The 14,691-nt window shown below is 42.5% G+C and overlaps 1 protein-coding gene and 1 non-coding gene across 3 annotated transcripts in view; both read right to left on the bottom strand.

The window, feature by feature from the left end:
- Nucleotides 1–14,691, bottom strand: part of SAMD12 (sterile alpha motif domain containing 12) — a 457,253-nt gene that overhangs the window by 171,278 nt on the left and 271,284 nt on the right. The window lies entirely within an intron of this gene.
- On the bottom strand, nucleotides 9,645–9,717 carry TRNAE-CUC. Its single transcript has one exon. It is a non-coding gene; the product is annotated as a tRNA-Glu (tRNA).

The raw sequence follows: 14,691 nt of genomic DNA, 5'->3' as shown, positions 1-14,691 counted from the left end.
TTCTTTGACACTTTCAGAAAGTCTCACTCATCTGATTTCCCTCAATGCTTTTCCCTCTGTGATGTTCACTGAGCACTCACTTCCCCCTCCCTCAAAGCCTCTGCTAGGGCTGATACCCCAGATAGAGTGGCCCTCCAGTTTCCTCCCTACTTCTAAGCTCAGGCTGGAGTCTTACCTCCTTCCTGAATTCTTGGAGCCCACAGCCATCTCTCCTTAGAACTACTGGAGCTGCACTGTTCAATATGGTAGCTAGTAGCCACATATGGATGCTTACATGTAAATTAAAATGAAATTAGAAATTCAGCCCCTGAGTCATGGTAACCATATTTCAAATGCTCAATAGCCACAGGTGGTCAGTAGCTACTGTAGTGAGCAATTGAATCTAGAATATTTCCATCATGTGAGAAAGTTCTATCGGACACAGCTATCCTAGAACACTTAATTATGCATGACTCCACTGGTGCTGCTGTGCTGTGTGCTCAGTTGGGTCCGACTCTCTGCAACCCCATGGACTGTAGCCCACCCAGCTCTTCTGTCCATGGGATTCTCCAGGAAAGAATACTGGAGTAGGTTGCCATTTCCTACTCCAGGGGATCTTCCCGATCCAGGAATTAAACCTGTATCTCTTCCAGCTCCTGCACTGGCAGGCCAATTCTTTACTACTGCACCACCTGGGAAGCCCCATGTATGACTCCAGTGAGTATTAAATTATAAATACTCTTGTATTGTTTTTGAGTTGCAGAGTCAGTGAAATACAGGGAAGAATCTTCACTCTGAGTCCAAACAGCACTGGGCACACAGGAGATGCTTAGCAGATGTGCCTGCTGACCTGAATAAGTACCGTGACTAGTTCTCAGTGGAACATTAACATACAAAGAACTATTAACAGTGGAATCTAGGGAATAGCAATGGTAGAGTATGGACAGTTTGCTGGTAGTTGTGGTGGGGATTCTTCTGGTCCCGCAATGATAAAGGCAAAAACTCTATGTTTTGTAAAATGTTCTCATAAAGAACCTCTAAACATTAGGAATGATTCTTTAACAAGTTATATATCCTGACCAAATGAAATCATCAAAAGGACCCAAATGCATAGCTATCTTTAGAAGCTTCTAAACCACTCTCCAGACTTGTGCACAGACAATGAAAACCTGTCTTTAGGTACTGCTATAATAATGATTGTCATTCTGATTGACAAAGAGCTGGCCAATGTCAGAAGCAATTTAATGGCAGTGTATATATCCTATACAATGTCCAATCTCTTATCTCATTGGCTTGAGATGGTTGTTGAACTTTAACGGAAATTCAGTGTTTGAGTGATTAGGACAGTCTTATAAAACACATACCTCATCTTTTTACTCATCTCTGCAAAGAATGTCTTCTTAGATGTGTGTTCATTTCCTATCTACCATTTATTCAGATCTCCGACAAATCTTTGCAAAACTCTGTTTGAATCCTATAGCAACCCTGTGAGCTAGATATTTTTGTTCTCATTCGACAGCAGAGAAAACTTACCTTCAGAGAGGATCTGACGTTGCCTCCTAGGTGACGAGGGACAGAGCTGGGGTCATAACCTAGATTCTCTGACTCTGAGGTTCATTCTTTGGGTCACTTTGCAATCCTTTATCCTACATCAACAGAAGTAATGCTGGGGTGGGGGGTGGGGAGCTGGCCGAGGACAGGGCATGATGGACAGCCTCATAATGTCACTCCATGATTTCTCTCCTCAGTATCCTCTCTCATCCCTCTCAAAGCCCTTTCTGATCTTCATTTGAACAACTTTTATCAGAAGAGACTCAAGATGGGTGACCCAGTCAGGGAAGCACACCCGGCATTCTGGGGGTACGCCCCTGCAGTTCTCTTATTTGACATAAAACAAGACCTACTGTAAGTAAAGGTCAGGAAGGCTTTGTGGTCAAGTGACTGCATCCCCCCCCTTCCCCCAGCATACTGGACACATGTATTCTGATGATTCCTAAACCTACAGGTTTGTGCCAATCCTTCACTGGAGCTCCACACTCAAGACACCCACTTTGTTAAGTGTATCAAAGGCGCTTCAGACTTAACAAGCTCCAAACTGACCTCCTCACATTTCAGTCCGTCCTCCGCCTCACACTCCCCCTTCCAGGCACTTCCACCTACCTAGCAGCTCAGGACAGGAACCCAGACTCACTCTGCAATCTCCCTCAGTCACATCCAGTCCATCACCAAGTCCTGTTGAGCCTACCTGCAAACAAAGCCACCCTTGTTGTCTCATTCATCTCAGTGGCCACCACCCGAATTGTAACCATCACCTGCCTGTCCTCACCTGGATTTCTGCAGAAGTCACCCACTTTCCCAGTTCCATCCCGCCCTTCTCCAAGCCATTTTCCCCACAGCTGCCAGCGTGATCTTCTACAAATGTAAATGAGACCTCATAGCTCCTCTGCTTAAAATCCTTTAATGGCTTCTCATTTTACTTATGGAGACACTATTCCAGATCCTCACTGTGGTTCCGAGGCCCTGCAGGATTGGGCCCCTGCTGTGTCTGGGCCCTGTGATGAGCTCTGTGGTCTGATCTGTGGTCTACATTCAGTTTCTAGGTAATGCTAACCTCTATTATGCTCCAAAATTTGGCACATGTTTTCCCATTAGCCTGCTTATTCTTCCTCTACTCTACCTAGCAACCCTTATTTCTCCTTCTTGTCACCACTTAGATGTCATTGTTCCTCCCCAGCCTAACGTAGAGCCACTCTTCACATTTTCAATGATTTCTTCATTACCCTTGATGAAACTTCATAGCACACACACAGGCAGATACACACATACACACACCTCATTTCCTGTGGGCAGGACCCCAGAGAGGGATGTGCTGCCTGAACAATGCTGCAGGGGGCAGTGCAGCTCCCTTGGAGATGCCTCCCTGGTATTGGACAATGGCGGCCATGCTTCTGAATCTGAGTCTCATATAACTCTCACCATAGACTGTTTCCAATAACCACTGGCCAACTTTGTGATATTCCTATTGGCTTTCATTAGGTCCTTTGAAGGCAAATTTGAGTCCCTACAGAAAGCAAATTTGAAACCTTAAAAGTCAATGTGAGGGGAGGGGTCGGAGGGAGGCTCCAGAGGTAGGGGAGATATATATATATATATATATAGTTACATCAACACACTATTGTAAAACAATTATTCTCCAATTAAACAAATAAAAATTTACATTATTAGGAAAAGTCAATGTGAGTCTCTACAAAACTTGAATTGTTATACGTGCAATGATGTACTTTTTTAAACTGCAGTTCCAACACTCTCCCTTGCATGTCTTTTCTTCATGCCATTATGGTCAAAACTGGTCACCAGATGACAAAATTAATGGTAGAAAGAGGCCAGAGCAGAATAAATATAAGCAAGGAGCACAGTAAACTTAGACCATGAAGAAAGATTGCTGATTGGTTGAAAATGTTCCAGAGTAGTAGCCCCATGCTCACGGACTGAGTGTACACTAAGGTGAGCTCTAGCAGCCGACTGCATGACTACAGAGTGGGGGAGTTTAGAGAATGGATAAGATACAGGTTAGTAACTATATTGGATAGTTATAGGTCTAAACAATTTTTTTTTAAAAGAAGTAGTTATAATGAATCAGTGCTGCTGGGGATGGCATTAAATGAGATGTGACTATATTTACATGCAGCCGTCTTTCTTTTCTCACATCCACCTCCCTTTGAGGTTCTAAAATCAACTGGGTCATTTGTAGAGACGTGGATGAGCCTAGAGTCTATCATATAGAGTGAAGTTAAGTCAGAAAGAGAAAAACAAGTATCGTATATTAGCACATATATATGGAACCTAGAAAAATGGTACTGATGAACCTATTTGTGGGGCAGAATAGAGAAGCAGATGGAGAGAATGGATGTGTGGACCCAAGGTGGGGGTTAGGAGAGGGTGTGATGAATCGGGAGAGTAGCACTCACATATTTAACTACTGTATATAAAATCAATAGCTAGTGGGAAGCTGCTGAATAACACAGGGAGCTGGGGGGTTGGGAGGGAGTTTCAAGACAGAGGGGATATATGTATACATATCACTGATTCCCTTTGTTGTACAGCAGAAACACAGACAACATTGTAAAGTGATTATACTCCAATACAAATAACATAAAATCACCTAGGGCAGGGACTATTTCCGCTCTATTCTGAACCGTAACTCTAGTACCTGGCATGGAACAAGGCACAAAGGAAAGATGAAGTATATTCACAGGGTATTGCATTATTAGAAAAAGTCATTGTGAGTTTCTACAGAACTTGAATTGTTATACGTGCAATGATGTATTTTTTAAAAAAAACTGCAGTTCCAACACTCTCCCTTGCATGTCTTTTTTTCATGCCTTTTACGGTTTAAACTGCACACTTAGGATGGTGTCTAAGAGTGGGCTTCGAAGAAAGCCTGTCCAAATCCTTGCCCTGTCACTTCTGAAACTGGGACCTGGTTCAAGTCTCTTCAATTCTCTGTGCCTCAGTTATTTTATCCACTACGCAGGGAAAGTAACAGCTTCCATCTTAAGAGTCTCATAGTTGTTGAAAGGCTACAACAGTATAAACAGAGTTTAAAACAGAGCTGATACATAATAAATATATAATAAAGGATAGTGATTATTGCTGTTGTTGCTAGTCACCCTGGCCTCACCTGGGACTAAGGATTCTGGATTTGTGGATCAATTTTAATATGACTCTAAGAAGTTAAAAGTCTAAGTCTTTGAAACACTCACTGGACTGAAGGATCCTTGAAGGCAGGGTTGTCTTGAATCGGTACAGTATTTAGCATCTAATATGTGCTCAGTAAATGTCTATCCAATTGAATACTCTATGAGCTACATTATAGGGTCTGGGATGGCGCTCCTAAGCTGAAGCCATTCTCCTACCTTTGTAAACACCCAGTCACCTTTTTCTCTTCACCTGGGCAGTAGGATTTCTGCCACGGTCAACACTTTCCACACCCATATCAAGGGACAAAGAAGTCAACTCTTTCTCAACCTTTCCTTTCTAAGCCTAGGGCTTGAATGGAATAGGCTCCCCAGAGTCTGAGCAAGAATTATTTCAATTATCTATACTGTCACAACACTTATTATCTACCAGGGAGTATTTTAAGGATGAGGAAACTCAAGTACTGCAGTTCCTAATCCCAGTGCTGGTTGAATTCAACAGACTGACTTCCAGCCCAAATGTCTCTCACATTAGAAACTGCCAAGTTGTCAAAATTTCTGCTCTTATTATGATGCAGAGAAGAAAACAAATGACTTCAAGATTAACATTATGCCTATTCCATTAAGGAGTAACTTGTTAAGCTGTTGGAAACTCAATGGTCAAGCCCTTTAAACCCAGTTTTGTGTTCAATTTTAGATTAAAAAAAACAAAACCCCTGAGACTCCAGATGGAGTCAAAGCCTGTTTATAGTTCAGCAGGGAAAATGGCAATATGTGTCATGAAGGACACAGTTATTTTTAATCACAGAGCTACTCCTTATACCCATAGGGATTTTTGTCACAAAGGATGGGTGATTAAAGAGTTCGTTATCTGTAGCTATGAGATCACCAGAAAGTCTAAATAAAAGTCTATTAGTGCCAAGTGGGCATCAGCACCCTTTCCCATCCTTTCAATCAGATGGAGAACTGCTTTAACTGTACTTGTTTCTTCCTGGTAAGAACTTAAGGTAACATTTATCCCCTTTGGTATGTGTTCTGGAAAAGCAGATGAGAACTCTTAAGAACCAGTGCATCAGTCTTCTGGAAAGGGAACATGATTCTCTCATGCCAGAAAGACTCTAGTGAGTCTTCTGCAGCTGGCCTACTCGTCCAACTTCAAGGACTGTATTATTCACCACTGAGTCCTAATACCTAGCCTGACACGTAATAGGCACTCAACAAAAGTTGTTGAACTAGTGAATGAATAAGTATGTTCATTCCGTTTTCATATCGTAAAGCACCTATTATAATGTTGTGTGTGTGCTAAGTCATGACTGACTCTTTACAAACTCATGGACTGTAGCGTGCCAGGCTCCTCTGTCCATGGGTTTCCCAGGCAAGAATATTGGACTGGATTGCCATCTCCTTCTCCAGGAGATTTCCCCCATCTAGGGATCAAACTCACATCTCCTCCATTGGCAGGTGGATTCCTTACCACTGAGCCACCTGGGAAGCTCATTATAAACTGTGTCTATTATAATGTTAGACACAGTCTATACTCAGTAGGTAATCTAACCCAAAATCTGATGGGAAAGATTGGGTAGAATCTAAACTTTGCATCATCCATTAGCATTTTGAAAAGGCCAGTAGATGGCCAGATGGTCAAAACATGACCTCTGACACGTTCTTAAGGTCTGAAGCGACTGTGGTGATGGGTAATCCTCCTTTCCTGCTCTAGCAGAACACACGTGTGTGCACAAACATAATCAAATATGGCTCCTCTGATGACCTTGGCTTGAGGAAACAGCCATTCGCACATTTGCTAATCGTAGCTTTGTTCATGCAGCTTTTATTGCGAGGAGGAACCATTTGTGAACCTCTTAAACTGGCACGAGACACTTTTCAGTTCATTCTGTGAGCAAATGTGATGCGCCCGAGACCCTGCTAAGAAAGTCCAGCCCAAAGAACTAGATAAATAAATATAAATGGATTCATTTGACTGAGTGACATGTTCATTTAATTAAAGCACAAAATCAGCTCTAAAACAAATGACTATCCCTGGCAAAGAAGAGGAAACTGGTCTTTAATTAATAAATTTCTAACGGTTCTGCTGCAGGCTGAGAGGGGTCTCCAGTGAAGAAATGGGGAGTGGAGAGAAGCTGGGGAGAATAAAAGAGGGAAAGGGAAGAGGAAGCAAAAAAGATAATGCATATCTAAACTTTTAGAAACAGAGAATTAGAGGCCATTTATTTTTGCCTAAGTAAGGTCAAATCCTGCTAGATCAAAATTATTATAGTAAAACTCTTCGTGCAGCAAAACAGATATCCAAGCCTCAAGAGAGGATCAATTAATTAAAAAGATTACAAAAACAATTTTAGGTCAATGAAACTCTTCCTGCTATTATTTCATCTATTCCTCCATTCCATAGTGTGGTCTGAATTTTAGGGACCCAAATGGCAAAAATCAAATTTTCCAATAATTAGCAGTAATAAATACCCACATATGTAGCTTATAGTAAACATGAACTCATGACGACCAAACAACATAATAGAAATGGGACAAACTGGAAAGTGTAGTCAAATGCTTCTCATATATTTTCAGACCCTCTGTATGCGAACCTCTTCAATGTTCCATGGTTTTTAGTGCTAAACATTCGCTTTACTTCTCTGATATAACTTGGAAAGACTGAGTCTTCTGATATAAACATCAAAGCTCCATCACCTCTTACGAAGTAGACACTTGAAACCTTTGAGGTCACTGTTAATAATTTTCTGTGCACTCCTTTATGCCGAATCAATTTCAATTAAATCAATTAAAATGGCAACTGGCAATCAATTTAAATTTCACATTCATTGATCTAATAAGATTAAGATTACTAAGGATATTTGAGGGACATCAGGAAATGCTAGGTTGGCATCTCTGCTTCATTATGATGTCAAGTTGAGAGATGAACAAATTTGATTTCTTAGTGCTCCCAAATCTCAGGTATGCAAGAGACAGTCCAGCAAAATAACACCCTCCCTTTCCTAGCAGCCCTAAATCATGGGAAATGGGGGATGGAGAGTGATAACCAGGTGTGATAAGCAAGCTATTAAGAAAAATCTTTTATTTGAACAGCCTCAAGCATTAATGTTTAAAAGTGCATTGGTACTGAGAGTTTTTTTATAGAAGAAAAATAACTGCATCTTTGAAAGAAGAGATACTTCACAGCAGGCAGGTAGGTTGGAAAGAAAGGGCATTGGTTTTGGAGACAACTAGTTATCTTACCCACTGGGGTGATTAATTTTACATGTCAACTTGACTGGGCCACAGGGTGCTCAGATATTTGTCAAATGTTATTTTGAGTGTGTCTGTGAGGGTGTTTTTGGATGAGATTAACATTTGAATAGGTAGAGGAATAAAGCAGATTGCTCTCTCCAGTGTGGGTGGGCCTCAACCAATCAGTCAAAGATTTGCACAGAACAAAAAGGTTAATACCCCCCTCAAGTAAAAGTGAACCCCTCCTGCCTGACTTGACTTCAACTGGGACACTGGGTTGTTTCCCGGCCTTTGCACTTGAACTGTAACACTGGCTCTTCTTGGGTTTTCAGCCTGCCAATATTTGGACTGGAACTACACCAGTGGCTGTCCTGGGTCCCCAGCCTTCTGACTGTAGATCTTGGCCCCCATAATCATGAGAGCTAGTTCCTAATGGACACTCAGTTAACCAATTCACCGCCCCCCCCTTTCCCCGCCTATGCTTGTATCTCCTATATAATCTTTTATATGTATCTCCTATTGGTTCTGTTTCTCTGAAGAATCCTTGCATCTGCTAGTTTTAATTGTGTAGCATTGCAGCTCTCTGGGCCTCAGTTTCTTTATCTGTAATATGGGTTTCATGACAACTACCTTGCAAAGTTATTGTATGAACTAAATATGGAATTTAAAATGCCAAATGTGCAAATAGGTGCACAATCAGTATTAGCTCCAGATTTGCCCTTTGTGATAACATTGGTAACCTGTGACTTTGAAATAAAAACAGCATCTAATGATAATATTAAGTATTCATGATTTTGAAAATGACTGTCAAATGATGAAACCTCCCTGGTTTCCAATATAAACACCTAAAGTGTTCTTGCTGGAGATCAGACATGTACTTTACTTTGTCTTTTCCTCTCTTGTAGCTTTACTGGAGGTCCTACCACTATAGCTTTGCCCTGATACCTGTCACATGCAAGAGATAGTAGAGGTGCTCTGTAAATTACCTTCTGTCTTGCCCTGCAGGACTGACTGCCCAGGAGAGTTTGTTTCATTTCTCCTGGGGAATACACGATGTGGGATTGCAGTGGTGCTGTCTCCTGAGAACTGTGGAGAAAGGGCCGCTTAGATCTTGGGGACCACACCTACAAGGCTGGGTGATCTGTTAGATGGGCTCCATTCCATGTGGGTTTTAAGGTGAGATACCCTCCTGCACTCCAAGGGCTGATGCCTCTCTCTGAGTTCAGCTGGGTATGACAAGCAGACTCATTAAGCCCAAAGGGAGGTTTACTCTGATGCTACAGGAGAGATGAGTGCCTGGAATACTCTGTGTGCTGAATCTACACAGTGCCCCCAACCTTTCATAAGTGTCAGACTCATATGGGGGTGAAGCTGTCTAAAATACTAACACTTGGGCTGGAGAGCCTGACATGACAGTTTCAGGGTAAGGTCTTGAAATCTACATTTTGAAGAAGCCTGCCCAGATACTTCTGCAACAGGGAGGTCATGGATTTGGGGGAGCAGACTGGGGTGCAGAAGAGAGAATGATGCTACTGTACAATCCTCTCATCCACTGGTTCTTCATCTACCATCCCAGGTAGTCTAGTCTCTTGAGTTTCTTTTTAAAAAAATATTATTTATTTGGTTATGCTGGGTTGTAGTTGCAGCACACGGGATCTTTGATCTTTGTTACAGCATGTGGGATCTTTAATTGTGGCATGCAAACCGTTAGTTATGGCATGTGGGATCTAGTTCCTTGACCAGGGATTGAACCTGGGCCCTCTGCATTGAGAGCACAGAGTCTTAGCCACTGGACCACCAAGGAAGTCTCTAGTCTCTCGAGTTGATTCCCCTTCACCCCCACTGCCACCATACTCGCTCAGGATGTCATCATCTCCTGCACAGATCAATGCAACAGCTTCCTGACTGGATGTCTCGTCCTTCTCCAGTGCCTCTTCTCATCTTTTGATATACAGATCTGATCAGCACAGTCTCCAGTCTAAAACGCTTCAGTGTCTCCTCACTGTCTCTAAACTCCTTCTGTTCTGTTCAGTCACTCAGTCGTGTCTGACTCTTTGCAACCCATGGACTGCAGCACGCCAGGCTTCCCTGTCCATCACCAACTCCCAGAGCTTACTCAAACTCATGTCCATTGAATCAGTGATGCCATCCAACTGTCTCATCCTCTGTCATCCCCCTCTCCTCCTGCCTTCAATTGATCCTTCTCAGCATCAGGGTCTTTTCAAATGAGTCAGTTCTTCGCATCAAGTGGCTGAAGTATTGGGGTTTCAGCTTCAGCATCAGTCCTTCCAATGAATATTCAGGACTGATTTCCTTTAGATTGACTGGTTTCATCTCCTTGCAGTCCAAGGGACTCTCAAGAGTCTTGAGAGTTCCTTGGAACTTAAGGGGACTTGGAAATTCCTTAAGGGGCTCAAAGAAACAAGGCATTCACATTCATGACTGGGTCCCTTTTCAGCCTGGATTCCTGCTGGCTGATCCCTTCTTCCTCTCTCTCCACCTGTAATCATACTAGCTTTCCTTGTGTTCCTGGAATGCACCAAGCTTTCTCTTCAACCTTGACATTAGAACAGGCTATTCCCTCTCCCTGAGACACCTTCCCAATTCCCATTTGCCCTAGTTACTGCCTCTTCCTCTTTTAGATCTCAGCTTCTTGAGGGAGGTTTTCCTGATCTTTCAGAGTCAGGGAATTCCCTCCCCAAAGTATAGCTAAGGTTCCCTTTCACATCACCTGTTGTGTTACTATGATTCTTTCTTTGATGAGTGCCTTCCACATTAAAAGGCTTCCCTGGTGGCTCAGAGGTTAAAGTGTCTGCCTGCAATGTGGGAGACCCGGGTTCGATCCCTGGGTTGGGAAGATCCTCTGGAGAAGGAAATGGCAGCCTACTCCAGTATTCTTGCCTGGAGAATCCCATGGATGGAGGAGCCTGGTAGGCTATAGTCCACGGGATCTCGAAGAGTCAGACAGGACTGAGCGACTTCACTTTCACTTTTCACTTCACTTTCCTCATTAAAACACAAAATCCATGTATGGGAGAACCATGTCTATCATGTCTACTGAATTTCACCAACACTCAGTAAAGGCAGACACATAGCAGACACTCAGTAGTAATGATTTGTTAGTAAATAACCTCTCCAAAGTTCTTATCATCTTAGCAATTTTATATCTGCTTGATGATTAAAGAGAAAATAAACACACTCTGCTAATTATAGCAACCAGTTCAGTTCAGAGGGCACTTACTCTCGGAATCTTTCCTGACACATTCCTTCCAAATCAGATGACCTTCCTATAAGGTCCTAGAATTCTACATTTACTTTTGTTACTCCTCATATCTATTTCGCTTGACTTCAAGGTCAAGAAATGTCATATTCATCCCTGTATCCCTAACACATAGATAAAGCGCTGAGTACATGGTAGGATCTCAATAAACTTGCTTTTAGATGAATTACTGGGTGATTGTATAACTGCTACTATAAAGGGTTAAACAAACAAAAAAGGGATACAAAGAACAGAGGGGCTATTTCAGGGAAGAACAAAAGGTTTTAATTCTCAGAGCACAAGGCTGGGCCATTCACAGTACATGTATGCATGTGGGGTCTTCTAGAACTGGCATGTAGAAACTCGGATGTGAGGAGAACCTTGAACATCTACACTGTAGAACTTAACTCCAGGCACTGAGAGTTGGTTGCCCCAAAGAAAAAAGCCACAGCAAAAGTAATATGTCATATATAATACGAGGGACAGAAATCCTAAGGCATTTAGATGGCCTATTTTCTCTCTTTCTTCTTAAAAAAATCCAACATGGCTCCATGCATCCTTACCAATGGCTTTGATTTTCTCATATGAGGTCCACGTGCCATTGTCCTTCTCAAGTGCCTTTCTAAAAACCCATAGGAGAGTTGAATACCATACAGCTCAGATTTCAGGATCCAGACTCCCCCCCAAAGAAATGGACCAATGTCAGTTGTGGAAAACCCACATATCACCTTCGTTGCAATATCAGTCACTGAAGGTTCTTCAAACCATGAGGTGACATAACAGTGCAATCTCATGGCCATCTTGAATTGTCCAAACAAGAAACACCAACTATATTTTTAATTTCATTTAGAACATTTAATGCAAAGGGGACAATGGCAAAGGATTTCAAGGTTGATGATTTTTTCAGAGACAGACCTGAAGCATTTGGAATCTGTGGGGGTTTCCTAATGGGAACTCTTTACCATGCAAAAGATACTGTTAGACATGGAGTTGTAGGGAAGTAATGAAAAGAATAATTCCTGGTAGAATGTGTCCAAATTAGAAAGATATGTTCCACCATCTACTAGTTAGAGGGGCCATCGGGGCACTCAGAACAAGCAGATATTTTTCAGCCATGAAGACTACAAGAGACTGGAATCAAGGGTCCATTTCAAGCCTCAAACAAAACACTTTCTTGAATGGCCACAGTGAACTTCAGAATGAAAATGAAATGGGAGTGGACACTAGCCAGGATGCACTTGTCACTATGCTAACTCCTACCGATGAACTGATGTGAGAGCTTAATGATCCCCCAAAGAAGTCTGTGTTTAGGAAACTAAACATAAAGCTCATACCAAGGAGAATTTCTCGGAAGGCACAAAGACCTGGTACAATTAGAAATGTTCCTAATTGCAGACTATGTGAAACAGGGTGTGAAGATCCTAAAATCTGTTGAAGGTAAAGCCCAAGAAGGCAGCAGGTTGAAGAAAGACTGTCTTGGAAACTGGGAAGGGCATGCGGTTGGTAGGGCACGATCAAACGACGCTGAAGGAAGAAGAGGTAACGGAAGACTCCAGTGGGACAGAGGAATAAATCGCGAGCAATCCTATCACATTACTCATTCAATGTCCTCACCTGCTGTGAGCCCCTGGACAATCAACTGGGTTTTATGAGAAAAGGTTCATTCCATGGTCAGTTGAGTGTCACTGAGGAGAATGCTGAAGACCTGAAAATATGAGGTACAACTCAGTGTATGTGGTGGGGGCGGTGGGGGGGGGGCTTATGTATTTCAGAGTCCTCACCAAAGGTACATACATTTAAGAACCATAGCCCCTGCCATTGCACTAATCAAATCAAGACAACGAGAGCACAAAGGAATACAATTTGGGGCAATTTTGCCCATGGATAATGCAAAATGGCTATGTAGCAACTCTCTTTTATTACAAACCCATTTAAAAAATGATACTGTATTCACTGTTTTGAGAAGATGACATTGAAAATGAAATAAGAGCTGGTAAATAAGGAGAAAAGGGCAACAATTACACTTAAATCAGCAAAACACATTTAAACAGAGGCTTCACTCTCTGTGAGACGCGGTGCTGGGAGATAGGAGAGCACAGCAACATCAGATGAGAAACGAGGTGGCCCATGGTCTGCAGGGGAGACAAAGACACCTCATGCACCCACGCCGAGGCCCAGCTTCCACTCCTGCCTCATGCCAGCTCACGTCCCTCTGTCAAAACTTTCATCCTTTGAGATCAAGCTCTTCTCCCTGTATTTCTTCTCAAGGTTATTAATGCCTTATTCACGCGATCACCTAAGTGAAGAAGATTGAGTCACCTGTACTCCTCCTGTCCCCTCCGCACTCACATGTAATCAGTGAGCAAACCCTCTGAATTCTGTTTGTAAAGTGGCTTTCCAGTCAGTCCCTGCTTCACCCCCATCCTTTATCACTGTGTTAAACACCCTCCCTTTGGCCCCTTCCCAGGCCACTAGAATGACCTACTAGTTATGCTTTGCTCTCTAGTCTCCGCCCTCCCCTACTCACTCCCCTTTGATTAACTTCCAACTTCTATCGACAGACTTACACCTTCAGCAAATCTCCCTTTATCCTCTATTCCAAGATGTGCCAGTTCTGTGCCATCACTGCACATCTATGCATCTCTGCCACGGCACATATAACCTATCCTTATGGCTAGACTGGGTGCTCCTTTAATCCCTAGTGTCTACCACAGAGCCTGTTGCTCATTGGAAGAACAGGATGGAAGAACAAACAGATATTCAACAGACAGTGTGTAATGAATAGATTATTAGTATGAACAGTGCACTTAGAGAGGACAGAGTGATTGGTTCTACCTGAGAGATAAGGTAAGGCTTCTCAGAAGAGGTGATGTCTCATCCTGGCTTGGTCTTTTTTATTATACCATATTCATAACAACTCAGTGAAATAGATTCTGTCTCCATTTTTACAACTAAGGAAACTTAATCTCTGACAAGTAACTTGCCCAAAGTTAACACACCTATGAAAAGCTTTATAATGGATTTCTATGGAATACTAAAGAGTTTGGATTTTGTTCCTTACACAACTGGGAGTCATCAAATGTTTTCTTTTTAGGAGGGAAATAATGTCATCAGATATATATTTAAATTAATTCTGGCCACCGAAGTTGGAAGTTAAAGGAGAATGAATGGAGCAAGGCAGAGACTAGAGAGCAAAATCATAACTAGTAGGTTATTCTACAGAGAAGGTGATGACACCCCACTCCAGTACTCTTGCCTGGAAAATCCCATGGATGGAGGAGCCTGGAAGGCTGCAGTCCATGGGGTCGCAAAGAGTCAGACATGACTAAGCAACTTCACTTTCATTTTTCACTTTCATGCATTGGAGAAGGAAATGGCAACCCACCCCAGTGTTCTTGCCTGGAGAATCCCAGGGACGGGGGAGCCTGGTGGGCTGCCATCTATGGGGTCACACAGAGTCGGACATGACTGAAGTGACTTAGCAGAGCAGAAAGAGGTTATTCTAATGGCCTGGGAAGA

Source organism: Oryx dammah, unplaced genomic scaffold (genome assembly GCF_014754425.2).
Source record: "Oryx dammah isolate SB20612 unplaced genomic scaffold, SCBI_Odam_1.1 HiC_scaffold_19, whole genome shotgun sequence".
NCBI classification, from domain to species: Eukaryota; Metazoa; Chordata; class Mammalia; order Artiodactyla; family Bovidae; genus Oryx; species Oryx dammah.
Note: the sequence above shows the minus strand (reverse complement) of the source record. Positions and strands in the feature narration are given on the sequence as shown.